Below are 20,256 nucleotides of genomic sequence, written 5' to 3' on the forward strand. Positions count from 1 at the left end.
GTTTATGAGGACTGTGTTTACTGTTAATTTACAGAAAACAAAAATAAATGTTTGTATTTATACAGTTATCAAGAGGCCTCTCGTTACGTGATGTGGGAGGTCACCTGTTGGCTTGTTTTTTTTTTGGAGCTGGTTGCTTGTTTCTATTGCAAGATCTGGCAACACTGTCAACAACGCATTGTCACATTCAACCCCACGAATATGCAAACCTCAGCTATAAACATTTCACCCACCATTTGTTTTCTGATCATGCAATTCAGCCTTTGTGGGAGTGAAAATGCCTAAACGTGGGTCATTTTGTGTCAGCAGCTCAGTTTTTCCACTTTGTAACGACTTTGTGGAAGTGTTCATGCCAACAAAGTGATCTAGATCCATGACGTATTCATCATTTTCACTGACAGCCATGACAAAGGTGTAAAAAGAGTTCTGTCGCATACCAGTGAATAACTCTGTTGAGGACACAGAAATAGGACAGCTCTGTGTTTTTGGAGGATCCATTTTTTTGTCCTCATTTGAGAAGCATATGGTGGCGAAAGAATGGTGAGAAATTATTTCTCTAAACGCATCGGTCTGGAATGCACAAAGAAGCAGCTCCCAGCAGAGCTTTGCTGTGATCGGCCAGAAGCTGCACATATTTTGGTTTGGGATAAATGTTGGCACTCTTGCTGAACTGAGGATAACACAATGAACTTTTCATTGGAACAAATGTGTAATCCTATTTTTTCTTTAAGAGCCAACACTACTTAACTATTACGGAAACAGAGATTGTGTGATCTGTATCTATACATCTATTTTATGAAGAGATGATAAAAGCAGAACATAAGCCAGATGCAAATTCAATGTGTTTTTTTCTGAAACACCAAGTGATATACAACGTTAGCACACAGATACATAGGTGAGACTGTGGTCAACCCCCCCCAGAGCACTAAAGATGCAGGATGGCAATACTTCACATTTGCGTTTTGTTTTTCAGAGTATGCTGAGGCACTATAAGTGCAGTTAGATTTCACATTCCTCTTGCCCCCTCAGCTGCTCTTACAGCTGGAGAAATGTAAATGCCTGAGATATTGATCTAATCCACTTATGCCAGCTATTTACAGAAAAGACAAAGATTACACGGTGGAAATGAGCTCACTTGTAGAGTGCACACGTTGAAACTGCATGCACAAGACGTAGCCTTTAAATTTCTGTTTATTTCATACAAACATGATTTAAATCATCATCAGATTTTTGCACAAGACCTGAAAGCAGATAAAGAGGATCAAATGAAACAAGGGTGGGATAACCATCAGGTTCGAGTAGGCATCTGTTATTTTTGTTTTGTTTTTTAAAAAGGAGGGATTTGTCAGAGCCTCCGCTTTAACAGCACACTTGTAGAAGTACATCATGTGACAAACCATTTGTTTGGGACTTTTGGAAATTAAAGACCAATATGCCACAATTCACCAACATCTATCTTAGGCTACGGCTACACGAAAATGAAACGAGGGTTTTTTTGAAAACGGGTACGAAAATGATTGCGACCACACAGGAAAGCTTCTGTAAAGATATCAGGTCCAGATAGCAACGCCACGCTTGCTGAAAACGATGCAGTACACACGAAACATCTCTAGGTGCGCTGTAAGCCACCCCCACCGGTTACACCAGAACAATAGAATAAGCAATGCGCATGCGTGTACGCCCCTACTTCTACCAGCGCAAAGCTCACGTTGTTCCTTCAACAACGCCGCTGTAGTTAGCAGTGTCTGCAGCAGTGCTGCTATCAATGTTGTGGGGTCCATGATGATCGCTGTCTGTCCTTGTTATGTTGTTGTCTTCTTCTTCCGAATTTTGAATGGAAGCCGCTTTTTGTTCTGGTCACTGACGTATGTGTATACGTCACTGGCGTTGGCCATGTGGCTGTGACGCAGATGTAAACAAATCCGTTCTGGCTGTAACAATGGAAACGAAACGGTGGCGTTCTTAGATCTTCCCACTCTGGAACCCGTTCTCCAAAAATATCGTTTTGGGGTACTGGGAACGCCGGCTCCGTGTGGCCGCGACAGCCAAACGATAAGCAAAAATATCGGTTACAGTGAAAAACGTTTCCGTGTAACCAGACCCTTAGTTTTCCTTAAATCTGCTCCTGTGTGCTCTCATAAACATGAGTCCCACAGTCCCCATGAACTGAAAGCGTATGTCAGATGCTTTTAATTAGTAAAGGTATACCCGGCACCAATTCCCACAGGGAATTTAAAGTTGACAACAGACCATGTTGAATGTTGGATAAATGTACAAGCCGTGTTGGGAAAATCCTGCTTGTAATGCTGCATTTGTGTGCACTGAGCCCACATACGAACTTCATAGGTCTTCTTTTAATAAACACGCTGTAGAGCTAAGCATCAAAAACACATCTTATATCAGCTCAAATGAAAGCACTAAAGGGTCAATCAGAGCTCTGAAATATGTGATGATTTGATTTCGAAGAAGGTATCTTTAAACAGGGATAATGCCATTATCTATCCCCTGCAGATCAAGCCTAAGTGGGATAAAGAGATCGAAACTTGGCAAGCAGACAAAAATAATATTTTGTCATTCATTGCTTAAGACTGTAGATTTGAGAATGATACCAGAAACTTGGCCGGAAAGTTGTTTACTGCAGCTATGAATGAAGAAGACTCCCTTTTTCTGGTGTCAGTTCACCATTCACAGCAAAGAAAAGCAGGAATGTCTACAAAGAGTATGATACACATTCTTTCCTCTTCATGACCCTGAGTAAAGGCCAGCCCCAGTATTTAGAACAGCAGGTCAGGTGATTTCCTTCCTCTGTCATTACCTCCCAATAAACCATTTCATGATCAATTCCAACCCTTAATGACCCTTTAACTTGGCGTTCCTGCATAGCCCCTGTGTGTGTTATATGCTAAAAGTCAGCTGAGTAACACGAAGACGACGTCCAGGTTTCACTTATCAAAATCGCAATATTAAAAACTAGTTTTGCCTGTGTGGCTGAGCTGTTCAGTGCAGGCTAAGAGAGGCCCAAGAGTCCACTTCACAATCCCACTTTAAGCATATTCAATGTTGCCTCTGCTAAATTTGGCACAGCCATTGCTCAATTAGCACATAAACGGGGGTAAGCTGACACTGCACAGTAGATGCAGGAAGGGGTATGAAGTTTTCCTGATGAGAGGGCTTTAAAAGCCAAATGGCTCCCTGTGGTTACTTGTTGCCCTCTTACACCGAACACAGCTGCTGCCTCCTTCAGGCAGCTCATCTGGGATGATGCTTGACGTGAGGAGGCTCGGATTAAAAAGGATTGCGGATATTCAGGATGACATGCCAGGCTCATGTCCACTTCATCATCTGAGGCATGCTTCCATTTAGATTGGCCTTTCATCTGACAGTAAAGGAACAGCAGTGCACATCATCTGTCTATCCACCACAATCTGCGCAGAGAGGCGTGTGCACAATGCAACGTCACGTGTTGACTGACCTGTATGCTCTGGTGAAAACAGTCTAGAACAGCTTCCAACTTTTAAAAGGGAGAAGATGTTTTTAACACGGTCAAAAACTAAGACACCCTGACAGGTACCTTTTAAAATGTCCTTACTTACTTTTTATGCTTTAACGAATAAGCTTGTTGATGTTAAATCAAAAGTCTAGTGACAGCTGATCATTTGAGCACACATCAGGAAACAACAAGCCTGCTCTTCACTTTTTTGCCGGAATTTTGCCGGTGCAATCTACCAAAATAAAATGTACAATCCTCCCTCGCTGAATAACCAGTAAGTATTTGACTACAATATCATAGATATTTGATATTTACCATTAAATTAAGATAAGCCAAGAAAAAAAGCCATGATCTTAGCCTCAGATTTGTGCTTTGTGTTGAAGATTGGTGACAGAACGTAGGGTGAAGATTAATGACTGTAACACTGAAATGTGGCCATGACAGAAAATCTGGTTTTGATGAAGCCTCTCGTCCTTCTGCAGTTAGGTAGCTGACATACTGCAACCTGGTCTGCCGAATGTTCCATGAGAGTATAGTAAATCTGTCAAACACACCCTGAATTATTATTAGCATTCATAGAAGTATGCAAAACTTCAGGAAAAAAATAGGGTACAAAGATTCAACTTCTAACTATCTTTCACAGCGTCTCTGACAGTGTTGCCAGACATCGCGACAGAAACAAGCAACCAGCTCCAAGAAAACAAGCCCAAAAAAAGCCAACAGGTGACCTCCCACATCACGTAACGAGAGGCCTCTTGATAACTGTATAAATACAAACATTTATTTTTGTTTTCTGTAAATCAACAGTAAACACAGTCCTCATAAACACTTTGAATAACTTAATTTTTTAAACTTTGATAAAACAAAGAAAAGTGCATAGGCTATGCATTAGGCATAAATAAAAGCAAACTGACGATAAACAGAAAAACTTTGAATGACATACATGGGGCAATTGCATGATTTATTAATGCAGTGCATTTGGTCCGGTGTATTTTGATTTCTTTGTCAGTCGAGGTAGATCCAATTAGTTCACCTAGCTGATCCACAGCACTGATTGATGTGTGGCAGGCTACGTAAGTGGCAATCTTTCACTCATTTGCTTGTTTTGTCTCATTTGGTTTTGAGGATGTGAAACCAATCTCTGTAAGCCTGGTGGACGAGGAAGGAGTAGTTTTTTTGTGCTTTTCTGGGCCAGCAAGCTGTATTAAATCAGCCCGGTGAGCACGTTTCTCACATTTACAGAATCGACAGAACGCCTTCGTGTTATCTCCCACCTGAGGTCGTATCCAGTCTTTCAATCCTCTTTCTTTCTCCCACTCTTTGCTATATTTCTTTCCATATTTTCCCAACTTTTTCCCGCTCATTGTCACTCTCTGTATCTGTCTGGCTCCCTCTGTCGTTGAGCTGCATGAGAGTGTGGGTGTGGGCGATTGCAAAGAAAGGGAGCGTGGACGGGTCATGGAAAAGGACAAACTGTCGCATTCGTGTGTCTCGTTGGAGAGCTGTGAGAGAGGCAGCAAAGCAATAAGCGACTACACTTTAGAAAACAAGCCCTAAAACCTGCAACTGCGACTGACGAGATGTACAAGAGACTTTACAGAAAAACAAGCCCAAAGTCGCATATAATAAGCGGAATTGGCAACAATGGTTGTTGAGTGCTTACATATTTTAGCCCTACGACAGGCCTGATCAAGGTGTGTCCTTTTTCTTTCCCAATATGAGTCTGTCCCTGCTCAAGACGGAACTGTTGGGTCTTTCTTCTGAAATATGTCAGACATTAAACGAAAGAAAACAAATTTAAACAGAATTGTAATTGTGTTTGTGTGGATCACCCTAAAATGTCTTTATGTCTTTATGTAGTAAACTTGTGTTAGAATAGTTGAGTCTGTCACAGCATATTAATGCCCCATGTAGTTGGAATAAGATCCCAGCACACACACATATACGTCTAAGTTAAGGTTGTCCCCATTCTTTTTTGCCAAATGTAATTGTCATGGAGATATTTGTATGCGTGGGAATGAGTGGATATCCTACAATTATAGCAATTCTACCCTCAGTTTTCTATGGTTAAATCCTAATGATATGTATTTTTCATTTTTTGGAAAAATCTCCAAGCGCTGATGCCCATCAGTATTTTGCTATGAGCTTTTGGTATAGTGTTCGCCGAGCTGTCAGTGTTATTAATAAGGGGGTAAAAGCAGCGTCAAATTAAATACCAGACAGCAGCTGTGTGTGTGCTTATATGCATGAAATTTTCTACAAACAAACTCCATGAACCTAAAAAGGTAGCAGAAATAGCGTTTTGGGCAATATAGGTCCAAAATTTTACCTTAAAGTTTATCAAATTTAATGAGAAATGTGCATTTTGAAAGGAAATTACTGTCAGGCATAACGGCAGACTCATTACTCTTGAATAATAACCTACGATTCGATTTTGAGTGAACGAAGCATGTACTCTGGGGTAGAAATGCCTCCAAGTCAAACATGCTATTACCTCAGCAGGCCTGAGAATGTTGTTCTAAGGACAAAGCTGGGTGCCAAACTGCCCTGTCTCTTGAAGGGTGTGTGGGTATTCACTTTTAAACAGAAAATAAGTTGAGATCATCTTTAGAAATGTTTCTGTACTGTCGCCAACACCGTTTCAAATTATCATAAAGTAATATAGTGTATTTTCCTCAAAAGTATTTAAATACTAATAACTGCTGAGAAACACTTTGCAGGTTAAACTCATTAAGAAGGTCTGAAGCAGCAAGACACCATTTTAAACGACGAACAGGTATTTTTCATTTTACTACTGAACTACCCTCACTGCAGCCTATTTCAGTGGGAACCCAGAGGACTGAAACAATTTCTTCGATCCAAGCCTGTCACTTCATATTTTCACCCTCCACTGACATAAAACATCTTTCAGTCGCATTTCCCAGCACACCGGCTTTTTCCAGAACAGCAGCCTTACGTGAGGCATAATCCCCGGCTGTTTGTTTTTGCAAAGGCATTCCTACTGTACACTCTGGAGATTAGCGTGGATTTGAACAGATAATAATGGCATTGAAGTCATGAACCAAGACGTGAAGTTTCATCTCATGAAAAGAGTGTGGGGGAGTAGGGAAAAAATTAGCAATGCGACGACTTTGCAGCAACAGACCACCACTGAAATGCATCTGAGGAAATGTCTGATGAAAACGCTTTTTGACAAGAGGGTTGAAAATCCCTCTGGTGGGGAGGCGTTGCGCTATTGGATCAACTTGTCATTAGTTGTGGCATCCAAGTGTGCGCAGCTATGCTGAGCCGCAACATTCTTAACAATAAACAATGCTACTCTGCTGGTAGTCCATATGTACATGATGTTAAAGCAGCAAACCCTTTCATTGTTTAAGAGCAGACTGATATTTTAAGTGAAAAGCATGGACAAGGGGCCTCTACGTAAGATAAGTCACCTTCCTGACTCAGCGGTTGTCGGTTAAAGAAAGAAAAGAGAAGTTCTGTTTTCCAAGCTTGTGCACATAGTATTAAATTTTGATGATTTTCCTCTGGCTCGACGTCAACCACAGCCTTCGTACTTGAGGGTAGGTTGTTTTAAATGGTAAGAGCCGCAGCTGGTGAAGCAAGTGTAAATATTCCCTCCAAAGTTTTTTGCTGACCTACGAGCAAATATTTCACAAGGTGATTTGCAGAGTAAATTAGAATTCTGCTTGAATCATTTTGAAGTTAACTAAATGATTCAATCTAATACCAAATAATAATAATCATACCATCACTGTGAGCTTCTCTAAGAGGAGCTCAAAATGCTAACATCAACCCATCTTTATTTGGCTCACAGTCCATCACAGGGCCACACGGAGGCTAACAAAACCTGCTCACACTCACTCAGAGTCGACTTAGAATCACGGGGAAAACATGCAAACACAGAAAGGCTCCAGCCGGGATTCGAATCAGGAGTACTAACCACCACACCACCGTGCAGGCTTCAAGAAAAACCTCCTTTTTTCTTAAACACCGAGTATCAGTGCAGTCTCAGAGAGCGATTTATGTTACCTGGAAACATTTTGTCCTGCAACAGGAAACACGGCAGGGCAACACAGAGCAAAGAACGCCGAGACTGAGGTAATCAGTACTGACATATTGGGTTTGTTCGAAAAGGAATATTTAAATGAAAGGAAAACAGAAACTTTGCTTTCAAAGTAAATTAAGTTTTATTGTACTCGGGAACTGAATAAAAGAAAACAAGAATATTTATCAAACACTGCAGTCCAACTGGATCCCGACAAAAAAAATAAATAAATCAGTAAGCGTGCTTGATTTGCAGCAAAGGTTGTTTTTTTTCAGTGAATACATGAAAAATTTGAAGCCAGGAGAAGCAAAGCAAGGACGAATGGGTGGATCGTTTAGCATTAAATATCTGCTTTGAAGCTTTACAGAGCCACCAGAACCTGGTCACTTCAAACACCAGAGCAAGGTCTTTTTGTTGTTGGCACATTATAGACTTCCTCCGTTTATAAAAGCACTAATTATTTATACTGCAGCTATAAAATGAATACAGTATCAAAGAACTGAACTGAACTGAATAGTCAGGGTTTACTTTTTCTAAATATTCATCAAAGACAGCAACAATTTCCCTCAGGTTAGAGAACATCGATTTATTGCTCTATTTATTCATTTGTTTAAAGACTATCTATGAGCCAGACCTTCAAAGAATCAAAAAAAGAAAGAAGGGATAGGTTGCCTTTGCCTCTTTATTAGCACACAGGAGAGTATCGCTCGGGTTGGAATCAAAATGTGCCCCTGATGATGGTTTATAATTTATATCTAATCTATTTATAATCTAGAAAAATGAAGTATAAATCCAGAGGGTCACCTGGACAATCTGAATTGCACTGTAATAAACACTTGAAGTTAAATGAGAGTCTCATTTTACAGCACATTTTTAATGTTAACACTTTTGAAATGTAAGAGGTATATATTTGTTTTTTATTCCATACCAGAGTGGCTTATTTTGTCAAATAGAAAGGGTTCAGGTTTTCTCCCCCTTTTACTATCTTTCTACCAAACAAACATTGCGACAATGTGGTAAATTTCTTCTCTTTTGTTTTACAAATTAAAAAAAATACACTATAGTCCCCCTGTTGTATCAGTCACGTACTTATTGCTGTTTGTCTTTGTGTTGTCTCGGCCACGTTACTCTGTACTGCTCACCCAGTGAGAACCAGAGAAGTGGTGCAGCAGGGTAAGAAGTTCAAATGAAAGAAAAATTTAAACCGATAAAAAGAAAAAAAAAGTACCGGTAAGTGTGCTGGATTTGCAACAAAGGCTTTTTTGTATCAGCGTGTAAAATGAGGCAGCAGGAAGAGCAACGCAAAGACGAATGGATGGATCATTTTGAATGAATACCTGCTTTGAGGCTTTACAGACCCACTTGAACCTGGTTATTCCAAAACAGGTCAGCTTACTATTGGCCCATCACGGCCACCCTCGACAGCATCGCTTCATACAAACATCCTACTCTGTTCTTGTTTGCATTGTCTTACTCTGTCTGTACAGTGCTAGATACCAAAACAAACAAAAAAGAACTTTAAACACTCATATCAGTCAGGTGTACGTGATGACACCTAAACTTATGAATATGATCACGTTACTGAGGATAGTCCCACATAAGGCAGTCTATTTCACTACTAAAAGGTTTTTCCTCGTGCTGGTGGTACACACTGAATCCAAGTGTGAGAGCGTGATTAACATCACTCTTAACTGTTTCCGTTGGTGTAACTTTGATGTGTGTCTGCCTTGTAGACTTCCATGGGATTCTGTTTGGTTCCCATTTGTTCATAGAGATTGGTCTTCTCCCATATGTTTTGATTTAGTCAACATTTAAGAAGACACGCGAACGCTCCAACTGGCCTACCAATGAGAACATGTGAGGCCGAACGGCATCTCCGCTGAGCCAGGATTCCTGCAGTGAACGACTCCCAAGACACTCTGTGCAACAGGTGGAAACAGTTGGACTCTGTCAAACGTGTTTATGTTACAGGGGTATTAAGTGTGTTATGGTTGCCAAGGATTAAAGATGTATTTGTGTTTGTTTCTAGGAATCACTCAGTAAGTCATGTGAACATTTATTTTCGACAGCATGTTGCTGAAATGTATTTTATCCCTTTTTTTACATTTTTTACTTGGTTGAGAAATGTTTTTCTTTTAAATTATTATTGTGTCTTTCTCAGACAGACAAAAAGGGAAAAGAAAGAAAGAACCGAGAGTTTCTCTAAAGTTTTCTTGATTGTTGAATAGATTAACTGGGCTGATGAAATATTAGAAATACATCCCAGAATAACTGCAGTATTCATAGCTGCAGTATTCATAACTGCTCTGCGCGATTGCAAGGCAGAAATATGTTGGTCAAACTTCACTGATGCTTGGTTTGCTCAGATCAAGAACTGTTTCTTGTAACTACTGGGAACCTTTTGTCTCTAATGTGTTTTCTCATGTTGACTCATTAAGCGTTGATGGTTCCAGTGAGTAATTGCATGCCCTTTTGCTCCCTCCCACCTCTTTGATTCTCAGCTGATGTGACTTGGACTGTTGCTGTGCTTTCCTGACTAAAAGCCAAGCTTCCCAGCCGAACAAATGATGAGAAACAGGCAAATCCTTTCCAGATGTTCCAACCAATAGCCCTCATTTATCGACCAAGGAGTCCCAAAGAAAAAAAGAAAGAGTGAAAGAATTTAAAAAACAAGCGTGATTTCCTCTTCTCCTAAAACAGAAAGACTGGTCCCTGGCGTCCCCCTACTGATGGTGAAAATATAAAGATGCTTGTTGCCTCACTCACTGACCTCGTGGATGCCTCATGAATTGATGTAACTCTACCATGTCAATGCACTGAAGTTAAATTTACGACTAACGCTGGACGGTGTTTGCATATTAAGGAAGGGAATTCTAAAACTTGAACTTGAATTGAATGTGAATTTGGAGAGTTTAGGACTTAATGTTATTCTCTCACCAAACATGAAATTTTATATAGTTGTGCTTTATAATCCTCCATCTCATGATATAAATTTCTACAAGGATCTGGAAAGTCTTCTGTCTATTGTTGAAAATTCTTGTGAATGTATGTTGTTTGGGGACTTTAACATTAATTGGATAGACAAAAGGGGCAAGACGAAACTTAAATCAACTATGGGTAAATTTAAATACAAACAGTTGATTGATAGACCTACACGAGTTACTAGAACGAGTGAAACCCTTATAGACCTGATTTTCACAAATAGGCCAGAGAGAGTAATAAAAACGTTCAATCTTATTACTGGCCTCTCAGATCATAACATGACACTGATTATAAGAAAGCTAACTAAAAAAACGCCTAATCTATCATACCAAAAAGGAAAATCACACTTTAACAACTGGTATTCCTAAGTCCAAATTGGCTGAGTTTGAACATGATCTGAAGGAAGTCAACTGGGAAAGGGCAACTATAGAACCAGATATAGACCATACTGCAAACACTTTTGCATCTATCCTGCATGACATAACTAGCAAGCACACAAAAACCTGGAAAAGTAAACCTAAGAAAAAGTCTCTTCCATGGTTTAATAGTGACATCCTTCAGCTCATCAAAGATAGAGATTTAGCTCTTAAAAGGTCTTTAATGACTAAAACCAATACTGACCATTCTATTTATACTAGTTTGAGGAACAAAGTAGTGTCTGAGCTGAGGAAAGCAAAGACTAGGCATTTTTACAAACTCATTGAAGAGGCCAATGGCAATAGTTTTAAATTATGGCAACACATAAACAGACTAACAAACTCAAGTAAACGTAAGCACCCAAAGATAAACTGCCTGAATGTATGTGATGAACTCACTACTAGTAATGAGTCAATTGCAAATGGTTTTAATAATTTTTTTATTGAGTCTGTGAAAGACTTAGCAAATCATTTTAAATCTACTGAGCCACCTTGTGATGACTTTGACCAGGATCACACAAACTCCTTCTACATAAAAGAAGTAACCCAGGTTAAAGTGCAAAAGGTTATTGCTAACATGAGTAATTCTATGGCAAAGGATAACCATAACTTAAATACTGCATTTATCAAGAAACATCAGAGTTGTCTGTTAGAGCCAATCACGTACTTAGTCAACTTATCAATCCAAACAAATAGGTTCCCAGAAAGCTGGAAAACTGCAATAATTACTCCAGTTTATAAATCAGGAGAAAGAGACCTAGCAGGTAACTACAGGCCTATCGCCATCCTCCCGGTAGTCTCAAAAGTTTTAGAGAAAATTGTAGCTGAGCAATTAATGGAGCACTTAGAGTCTAACCAACTGTTTTATCCACAGCAGTTTGGTTTTAGAAAAAAATACTCCACAGAATCAGCAAATTGTTATCTACTGGAGAAGATCAAAACTTCGCTGGATAAAGGAAAGGTTGTAGGGGCAGTGTTCTTGGATTTAAAAAAGGCCTTTGACACTGTTAATCACAGTGTCCTACTCAGTAAATTAAAAAAAATTAACTTGTCGCCTGAAGCTCTCAAATGGCTTAAATCATATCTGGAGGTTAGACAACAGTGTGTTAGGGTCAATGGGGTAAAGTCTGGTATGTTAGCTAACAGCATGGGCGTGCCACAAGGATCCGTGCTTGGTTCATTGCTGTTCACTATGTGTATTAATGACCTGCCGAGCTGCTGCCCAAGTGTCAACTGCCAGATGTATGCTGATGACACCATTATCCATGTGTCCACTAAAACACCCAGCCTGGCTGGCGAGCACTTGACGCAGGCTTTATCAAACATCTCGGCTTGGCTTGAGTTGTCCCATCTTACTCTTAATGTAAAAAAAACGGTATCTCAATGCGTAACAGGCCTGATCATGACCTATTTCAGGTCAGGATTAAGGAGGAATCCACTGAAGTAGTGAATGAGGTGAAGTACTTAGGCATCATAATAGACAAACATTTGAAATTTAGCAGTCAAGTCAAGCACATCTGTAAGAAGGTCAAGCCAAATCTTAACTGTTTTCGTTTCATCAGAAGGAACCTGTCTCACCAAGCTGCAAAACTGTACATGCATGCTATTGTAGCAAGGTGGGCATAGACGCTCCTTTTCCATTATGTTACGTGCGTCATCACGTCACACTGATCTATCAGCTGATCCCACAGCTGATATCATTAAGGCTGAGAAGCCGGCTTTTGCGTCATCACGTCACGCTGACCTATCAGCTGATCCCACAGCTGATATCATTCAAGCTGAGATGCCGGCTTTTGCAAGCTAGGAGGAAGAACCGACGGTCAACGTGCCTTTCCTCATTCATCCATGCATGCACTTTGGTCTGCTTTTTGCACTGCAATCTGTTCCGAAGCTCAACTTGGCGTGCTGCCGCTCCCCGCCTCGTACAGGTGTAGCTACTGGCTCGGTGCCATCATTTGTTTGTCGGCTGCCCTGTCAGCTGCCGGGGTTCCGAGCCTCTCTCCTTCTGGCTCAGGTAGGCCACCCTCGTGACGCTAACCACCTGTTAGGTGTTTGACTGTTGACTCGGTTCTAAACGAGGTTTTATTTTTGTAGCTGGGGTTTATGAATTTCCTTCTGCTCGTCGGCCTGTATTGCCTCCCTCCTCTCCTCCTGCTGCTTTGGAACGTGAGTATAACATTTCAACTTTCCATCACGCCGTTAGAACTAGTACAATGGCCCAGTTACATCACATTATGCTCTGTATTTGTAGGCGCCTGGGTGTAGCTGCTGATTGTTGCTGTTTTGTCCCACCCGGGCAATTGCTTCGACTTCACGTGACGCGGTGCCGGTCACCCGTTATCACTCTGAGGCTGTTGCGGCCCATTGTGGGGCTAGTTCTAGCCTCAACCTGCGCTAGTGGTGTTCGACTGTGGCCGAGTTCAATGTGTGAATGTGTGTGTATGAATGTTAACTATTAGTCTGTGCAAGTGAGTGTCCTGGCATATAATGGTGAGAGCATGAGTCATTTGTTTATTTTGTATATTTCTTTTGATTGAGTTGAGTATTTTAATTTGTCTTATTTTCCTTTTGTTTGTAACTTCCCTGTGGGTGTGTAGACCTCACACACCAGTGTCCCTGGCTTGCTGCTGTTGCCACTGTTCACCAGTGTGGCTTTCGCCTATAGCAACTTCGCATGGCCAGTGGTGGTTGCAAGTATTTTGTGTTGATCCCGCAATTGTCTCTTTATTGATTTTGTTTGTCTTTATTTGTTGGTCAAGTGGCAGGCCTTTTATTTCTTTCATTTACCCTTGTTCTTTTGCTAACAGGTGCAGGTAATCCCGGAGGGAGGTCCTCTTAGCTCCTGGTGGTGGGTCCGGTCACGTGGTGTGCAGTGAATTGCAGTGTTACCTTCGTGTGTGTTCCAGCAGTGAGTGCCATAATTCACCTTCACTTAGTGTGTGCATGAGCACGCGTGTTTGTGTGTACTTACCCAAGGCCTGTACAGGGGGCTTAGTATAACTTCCCCCCTCCCGGGTGCACCTGCCCTGTGTCGAGGACCCTTACCTGTCTACAGATTTGTGTGTGCAGTGGTTGGGAAACATTTTAAGTGTCTATTTTAATATTTATATGTGCATATTGTTAATAAAAAGTCATTTTGTTACGGAATCCACGTTTCCTGTTTAATGCAGTAGAACTTGTGTGGGGGTCAAATAAGGGGTTCTTGTACAGTCCCTGGGCTGTAGTTCCCAATCTTATCCCAGGGTGGCGTTGTCTGGTTTGAAGCAAGAAGAACGTTGAAAGTTAAAGTTTAAAACTTTTCCGGTCCTTACCACTCCGTTACACTATGATTCTTTCTCATTTATCATACTGCGTCACATCATGGTCACAGGCTTCCACAACCACTATGAAACCTATAGTCTCCATATACAAGCAAGCAATAAAAATCATGGACCAAAAACCAATGAAATGGCATCACTGCCGCATCTTAAAGTTCCCATGGCATGGTATAGTAGTGGCGCTTTAAATGGGCTTTCGAAGGCTTCAGGATGTTATACCCCCAGGCTTCTCAAAATTCACCCGAAAAACGCAGATTTGGCCACTTAGAAGAAAGCCGCATTTCAGCGCTTTCTCCAGTGCCCTGTTTTCCTAATGAGAAGCAAGGAGGAGCGCGAGGGGTGTGTCATGGCTGAATGGGGGCGTGTCTGATTCTCTGTTTTGGCTCCGCGCATGTTAGCTGCCTGCTAGTAGGAAAAAAAAATAGAAATGGCAGGTGAGCAAACCATCGTACCGTTCGCCTTCGACCCGGAGTCGGACCCTGAAGCGAGGCGCAGGCAGTTCAGCAACAAACTGCAGATCAGCAGCGCCTTCAGCAAAACGTCTCAGAATGGTGAGTTTGAAATGTTATGTCTGGAAACGTTTATAGTTGGGTCGGTCCGAACCACTGAGGTGCGCAGATACTAGCAGTCGCTTAGCCTACGGTAGCCTAATTAGAGCAGAAATTGTAGTCACTACATCAGGACTACCTAAAATATTATTTTGGCTTACAAAACGTATAAGTTCCCAACTTATTTTGCAATGTGGGCACGTATTTGCAGTGCTAACATTAGTGAGTATGGCTGCTGGCATCTCCAGTCTCTACACCAAGTAACTCTCTCAATGTCGCCTTGCATTGTACAACAGTAACACTGCCAAAGTATTTCCCATAGTACACATTGCCAACATGCAAATGATTCTCCACCCAGTGTTGACATAAGGGGAGCGATTTATAACCAAGTTTTCTAGACAAAAAGGTTTACATGCTGTAATATACAAAAAAAACAAACAAAAAAAAAAACATACCTCATCATATCCTGACCAGGTGCTGGATCCAAAGTGTAACTACACGGAATGAAACTTATGCCACATATTTCTGTGTACACCTTTTTTAGTAGCCCGTCTTCACTGGGAACAGCCAGCTGTGCGTTGCCCATGTAGTTATACAGTAGCCTATGGCATGCAAAAAACATGATAGTATTCTGACCAGCATGTAATTATTCTCCATGCTCACATGTTAACTCATTTACTTCTCACTAAAGATGTTTCATTGTTATATTTGCCGGCATTACCTGAAAACAGAATATCATTACACTGCCTTTTTTTTAAAATAATAGGTGTCAATGGGGAATTTGCGAGATAATGCCCACAGAAAGGGAGAATAGATGCTGCATGGAGATCCCTCAGGTAACACTGTAAACATTTGGATCTACCTGTTTGGCAGTTTACGCCTGAGAAGAACCCATCGGTAAGCGTTGTAAAATAATCACTCATAGCCACATACATAAGAGTTTACAGTACACCCACCCAACAGAGCCTGATAATTCAACTATGCAGACAGTATGAAGAGTGTTTGTAGATTTATTTACAAGACATTAAAACACAATCAAGAATAATCCATAGGAATATGTAAATATGTACAACATAGCAATAACAGAAGAACAACAACATTCTCTTCAAGTGTCATTTTTTCTATCTGTTCTTCCAGGCGCTTCAGGTATTTGGCCTACAGGCAGTTCGTGGCGTGGTGCTGGGGCTTTTTGGGTCGCTGGATCAGAGTGGTCATTCCTGCCTGTGTGGTCCTGCGTATCCGTGCCGAGTACTCCGATGATGAAGGACACTGCACCGGGTTTAGACTGCCTCACGTGTGAAAAATTAGGTCCATCAGGACATCCACATACCCTTTCACACAGAACATTCATACACACTGTACACGCACAACATTTGTATATTTCAGTTAGTCATTTGTACATTTCAATGTTTATTTATATATTTATATTTGTTCTATATATATATATTTATGTTTGTTTAGATTTCTATTTCTCACATTTTTTGTATTCCTATTTGTTGGAATTAACCTCAGTAAATTTGATAAAGGCAAAAGTAGTTGGACTTGAATTCTTGAACTTTTGAGGTCTTACCAAAGGTTGGCTTAGTCTTTTGACGTTTGACTGCACTCTCCCTTCTTGGATTTGGGAAAGGAGATTTTGAAGAGAGGTACACCGTCTGCTGTCTGGGCCTGTGGTCGGTTTGCATTTTCATTAAAGTGGATCGCCGCCAAGTACAGTCTGAAAGAACAAGAAACAATGTGTAAACGGTGTTTCTCACAGAATTTTCATTTGTCATGGTGGTGGGGGTTAGCTGGTAGAGACACATGCATCATCATGGGAGAGCATATGAAAAGCTCTTTTCCAAAATGCTATAGAAGCTGTTCTCATTACTTTTTTTTTAAATCTGATTTCAAGCATCAGGAAAGTGATATCAGCTGAGATAGCATTTGAAACATTTAAATGCTGCTTTTAATGGTAGTAACAAATAAAACAATATTTTTGAAAGTAGGTATAAAACATTTTGGAAAAAGCTTTTCATATATTGTGAAGTTTCATAGGAACTATGATCTGAAAACCCCCTAAAAGTATACATTTTTTGGTAAATCAAATATAAATTACATTCACAAGACAATCTTTTCAGGGGACCTGGTCTAGGTGTTTTGTGCCTTATAGTGCTGGAGAAACCCGGCTCAATAATGACATTTCAGACAACAAAAACTTTCAACAACTACAAGGTAAAACATCTCACCTGCAAAGCATTCCAATATAGAGAAAGACAACATTCTTCGGTGTGGCTGCAGTCCTATTGACAATGGGGTCTGTCTGGCAGGCAGCATCCCTGCTCCGGGATGTCTGGACGTGAGCACTTGATGTGCTGGCCAGTGAAGAGTGAACCTGATGCAGACAGAGAGCACACATCTCATGGTTCGAAAGCCGAGCATTACACTCGTGATAAACTGACGTGTCACGACAGATTTGAAGTCAGAATTGTGTTCGAATTGACAGATACATAATGGTGTATGTTCGAGGGAAGTCAGCAAACGTTTGCTAAACATCCTTCACCCAGCCACAACACCCGATCGCATATCACACACGAAAGACGCAGAAACGACTTGACGTCAAAAAAAAAAGTCACCAAACCGTAACAAATGCTTACAAAATATAAAGTCACCAATCTAAAGAAAGGCTTACAAAATATGAATTGTTATCGTCGGGCGTCATTTTCCGTGTAACAGACGTATCTAGCCGCAGAACATAACTAGACTTGCTTACCTAAGTATTCATGCTGTATTGGTCAAAAGACAAATGTCTTGTTTTACAACCAATTTTCCAAATCTAACCAGTTTAACAGAGTATTGGTTTTGTAGCGCAGCGTAGGTTTCATGGATAAATACCTCCACAGCTAATGTTGGCTAGTTAGCTGTCACCCATAAAGTGCTAGCGGCTAGCAAATAATTATGACTTACTTGATCGGTGTGGGTAGCTGATGGACCGGCAAGGCTTGGCACTGATCCAGGCTTCAACTTCAGGTGTAGGGCAAAACCTGCCCTGTACTGTCCCAAGTTGTGAAAGCATTCCTCTGAAATGTGTCGCGCAAACACTGACGCTCTTTGGAACATGCATGGGCACCCGTCCCTCTAAATGAAATTAGCCATTCCGTTTTCAAAGGGACAGAGGGTGGCAGCGGAAACATATTCTTCTCTTCATCTTCACATCCTGGCACAGTACATTTCGCATGGTAAAGTCGTTTGGAAGCCATTGCTGTATCTTCTGTGACTGTCTTCAGTCGTGGCGAGTCTCGGTCTACTCCACATGAGTTGGGCGGGTAAGATACAGGTAGTTTACCAGCAGTGGGTGGAGACAGAGGGCGTGGCGGAGAGAGGGGGTGGGAAATTTTGATGAGCTCTATCCTGGCATGACGTCATGCCAGGAGCCTTGAGTCAACGAGACACTTGGAGGCGCTCTGTTCAAAACACGGAGGAAATGCTGTACTGCTCAGTGAATACATTTCGCAATTTCTACTCACTGGGGTGACTAAAGGAGGCTAGAGAAACTCATTTTAAGGCTCAAAAACCTCTGAAAGTGAAATTTTCATGCCATGGGACCTTTAAGGAAACACAACCTTTTAACTTTTGAAAATTTTATTAATGTCAGTACTCTAAGATTATTTTTTAAATGTTTAAATAATCATATGTCTACACTGTTTTCTGAAGTGGCCATCAGATGTCAGAGCTCTCACAGAGCGACCACACGAGCATCCACTGGTGGTAATTGTCTCATCCCACAATGCAAGACTTCTTTCTGCCAGTCTGCTCTCTCTGTAAAAGGGGCCAAACTTTGGAACTCTCTTCCCACTGAATTTAAATTAGAGACCAATAGTAAAGTTTTTAACAAAGGTCTCAAACAGTGGCTAAAATCTAATCAACAGTGCACACATGAATAGCTCTTAACTGGTTACTGCTTGCTCATACTGCCTTTGCTCTGTTGCCTTTTTATATTCCTTATTGTGAATTGCTTGTATTTCTTTGACTTATTTCCTCATTGTCTTGTTGCTATTTTTTTTTTGTTTTTTTTTCTCTTCATATTTCTGTCTTTTTCCTTTTTATTTTTATTGTTCTATATCTTAACTGTCCTATCCTCTCAAAGCTGCCTATGGACAAGTGTTGAGAATTAGCACTTGTGCTAAAACATTTAAACAATGCATCTGGTACATCCAATGTAATTGCTGTCCATATCAAATAGAGAAATAAAAAAATAAAAACCACAACGATGCATCAGCCCTGAAATAAACTGAAGAAACTACTCAGGTCTGAAGCCTAAATAATGTTCTCTGAAAAATAAACCTTGATTTAACCACTGGTGCTCTCAGTTTCAGACATCTGCTCGAATATACCAACCTGCGTTTGCCTTCTGTCTCACAAGTGTGCGTAACATTCTCTCATAATGAAATAAGAAAACGTTTCTGCTTTTAATGCGGTTAAAACTCTCTGCCCTTGTCATTTGAGTATACACGTCGTTAAAATGAAATTAAGTTCAAATTTGAATTGTTTCCAGTAACAAAGTCTTGTTCCTCAAACATGCTGCTGTGTGCAAACGTGAGTGAAGTAGAAGACAGGACATGCCGCTCACACCTGGCGTTAACACAGGTCTAGGGGGATTCAGTCTTACGTGGACAACTCAACACGAGTTCAGATGTGAGAGCACCAAAGACAAATTGTGATCCAGTCAATGTCACGTCCATGGACTCATGTGTTAAGTTTTATGTTTTAGGTGTTCAGTTCATGTCCAGGTTTTGAGTTTCAGTCTTGTCATTTATTTTTCCCCCTCACTCTGGTCATTGGTTCATTCACTGCACCCGTCACCAGCTGTACTCACTCTCCAATCACTCCCAGCCCTCTATTTAGTCTCTTGTCTCCCCTGTCTGTTTGTCGGATCTTTGTGTGTGTTCGTCACCAGCCCTGCATGCCATGCCACAACCTGTTCAGTCCTGAGCTAAGTATTTATTTATTCCATTGTTATTTTTGCCTTGATTAAATCAACCTTTCTTCTGAAGTCCGCATGCGTGTCCTTCCCTAAACCGCACCCTGACAGTCAATGGTGGTTTGCATTACATTCTTTTAGCAGTTTGATGTATGTATGTCCTATGCCACGTTACAGGACTGCCTACTCAACTGATATAACTTCTGCTGATGAAGAAAGGAAAGATGAACTTGGTCAGTTAAGTATTGCTCTTATAAGCCATCTGTTCTGCATAAAGCTTAGAGCATTGCTCTGTGTCTGAACACTATGTTATGGTCTTACGTCGGTCAGGTCTAGATTTGCCTTTGGGATTGGCAAAATGTTAACTTTGTTCATTCTGGAACTGGTTGGGTGTAGACTGATGCAGGCTGTGCAATATGGGACCTGCTCCGAGCTCTAGCATGTGGTCTTCGTAAAAAAAAAAAAAATCATGTTTATATTCACATATAGTCC

At 40.9% G+C, this 20,256-nt stretch overlaps 1 long non-coding RNA gene across 2 annotated transcripts; it reads right to left on the reverse strand.

Moving 5' to 3' along the window:
- Positions 1–15,202: 15,202 nt before the first annotated feature.
- Positions 15,203–17,391, reverse strand: LOC142384243 (uncharacterized). Of its 2 annotated transcripts, none has more exons than XR_012770042.1 (3): positions 17,033–17,391; positions 16,375–16,521; positions 15,203–16,160 (listed from the first exon to the last, which is right to left on the reverse strand). It is a non-coding gene; the product is annotated as an uncharacterized LOC142384243 (long non-coding RNA). The 2 variants fall into 2 exon arrangements; XR_012770043.1 differs by having other exon boundaries at positions 15,204–16,089.
- Between the last annotated feature and the right edge of the window lie 2,865 nt (positions 17,392–20,256).

This window comes from Odontesthes bonariensis, chromosome 7 (assembly GCF_027942865.1).
Source record: "Odontesthes bonariensis isolate fOdoBon6 chromosome 7, fOdoBon6.hap1, whole genome shotgun sequence".
Lineage (NCBI taxonomy): Eukaryota > Metazoa > Chordata > Actinopteri > Atheriniformes > Atherinopsidae > Odontesthes > Odontesthes bonariensis.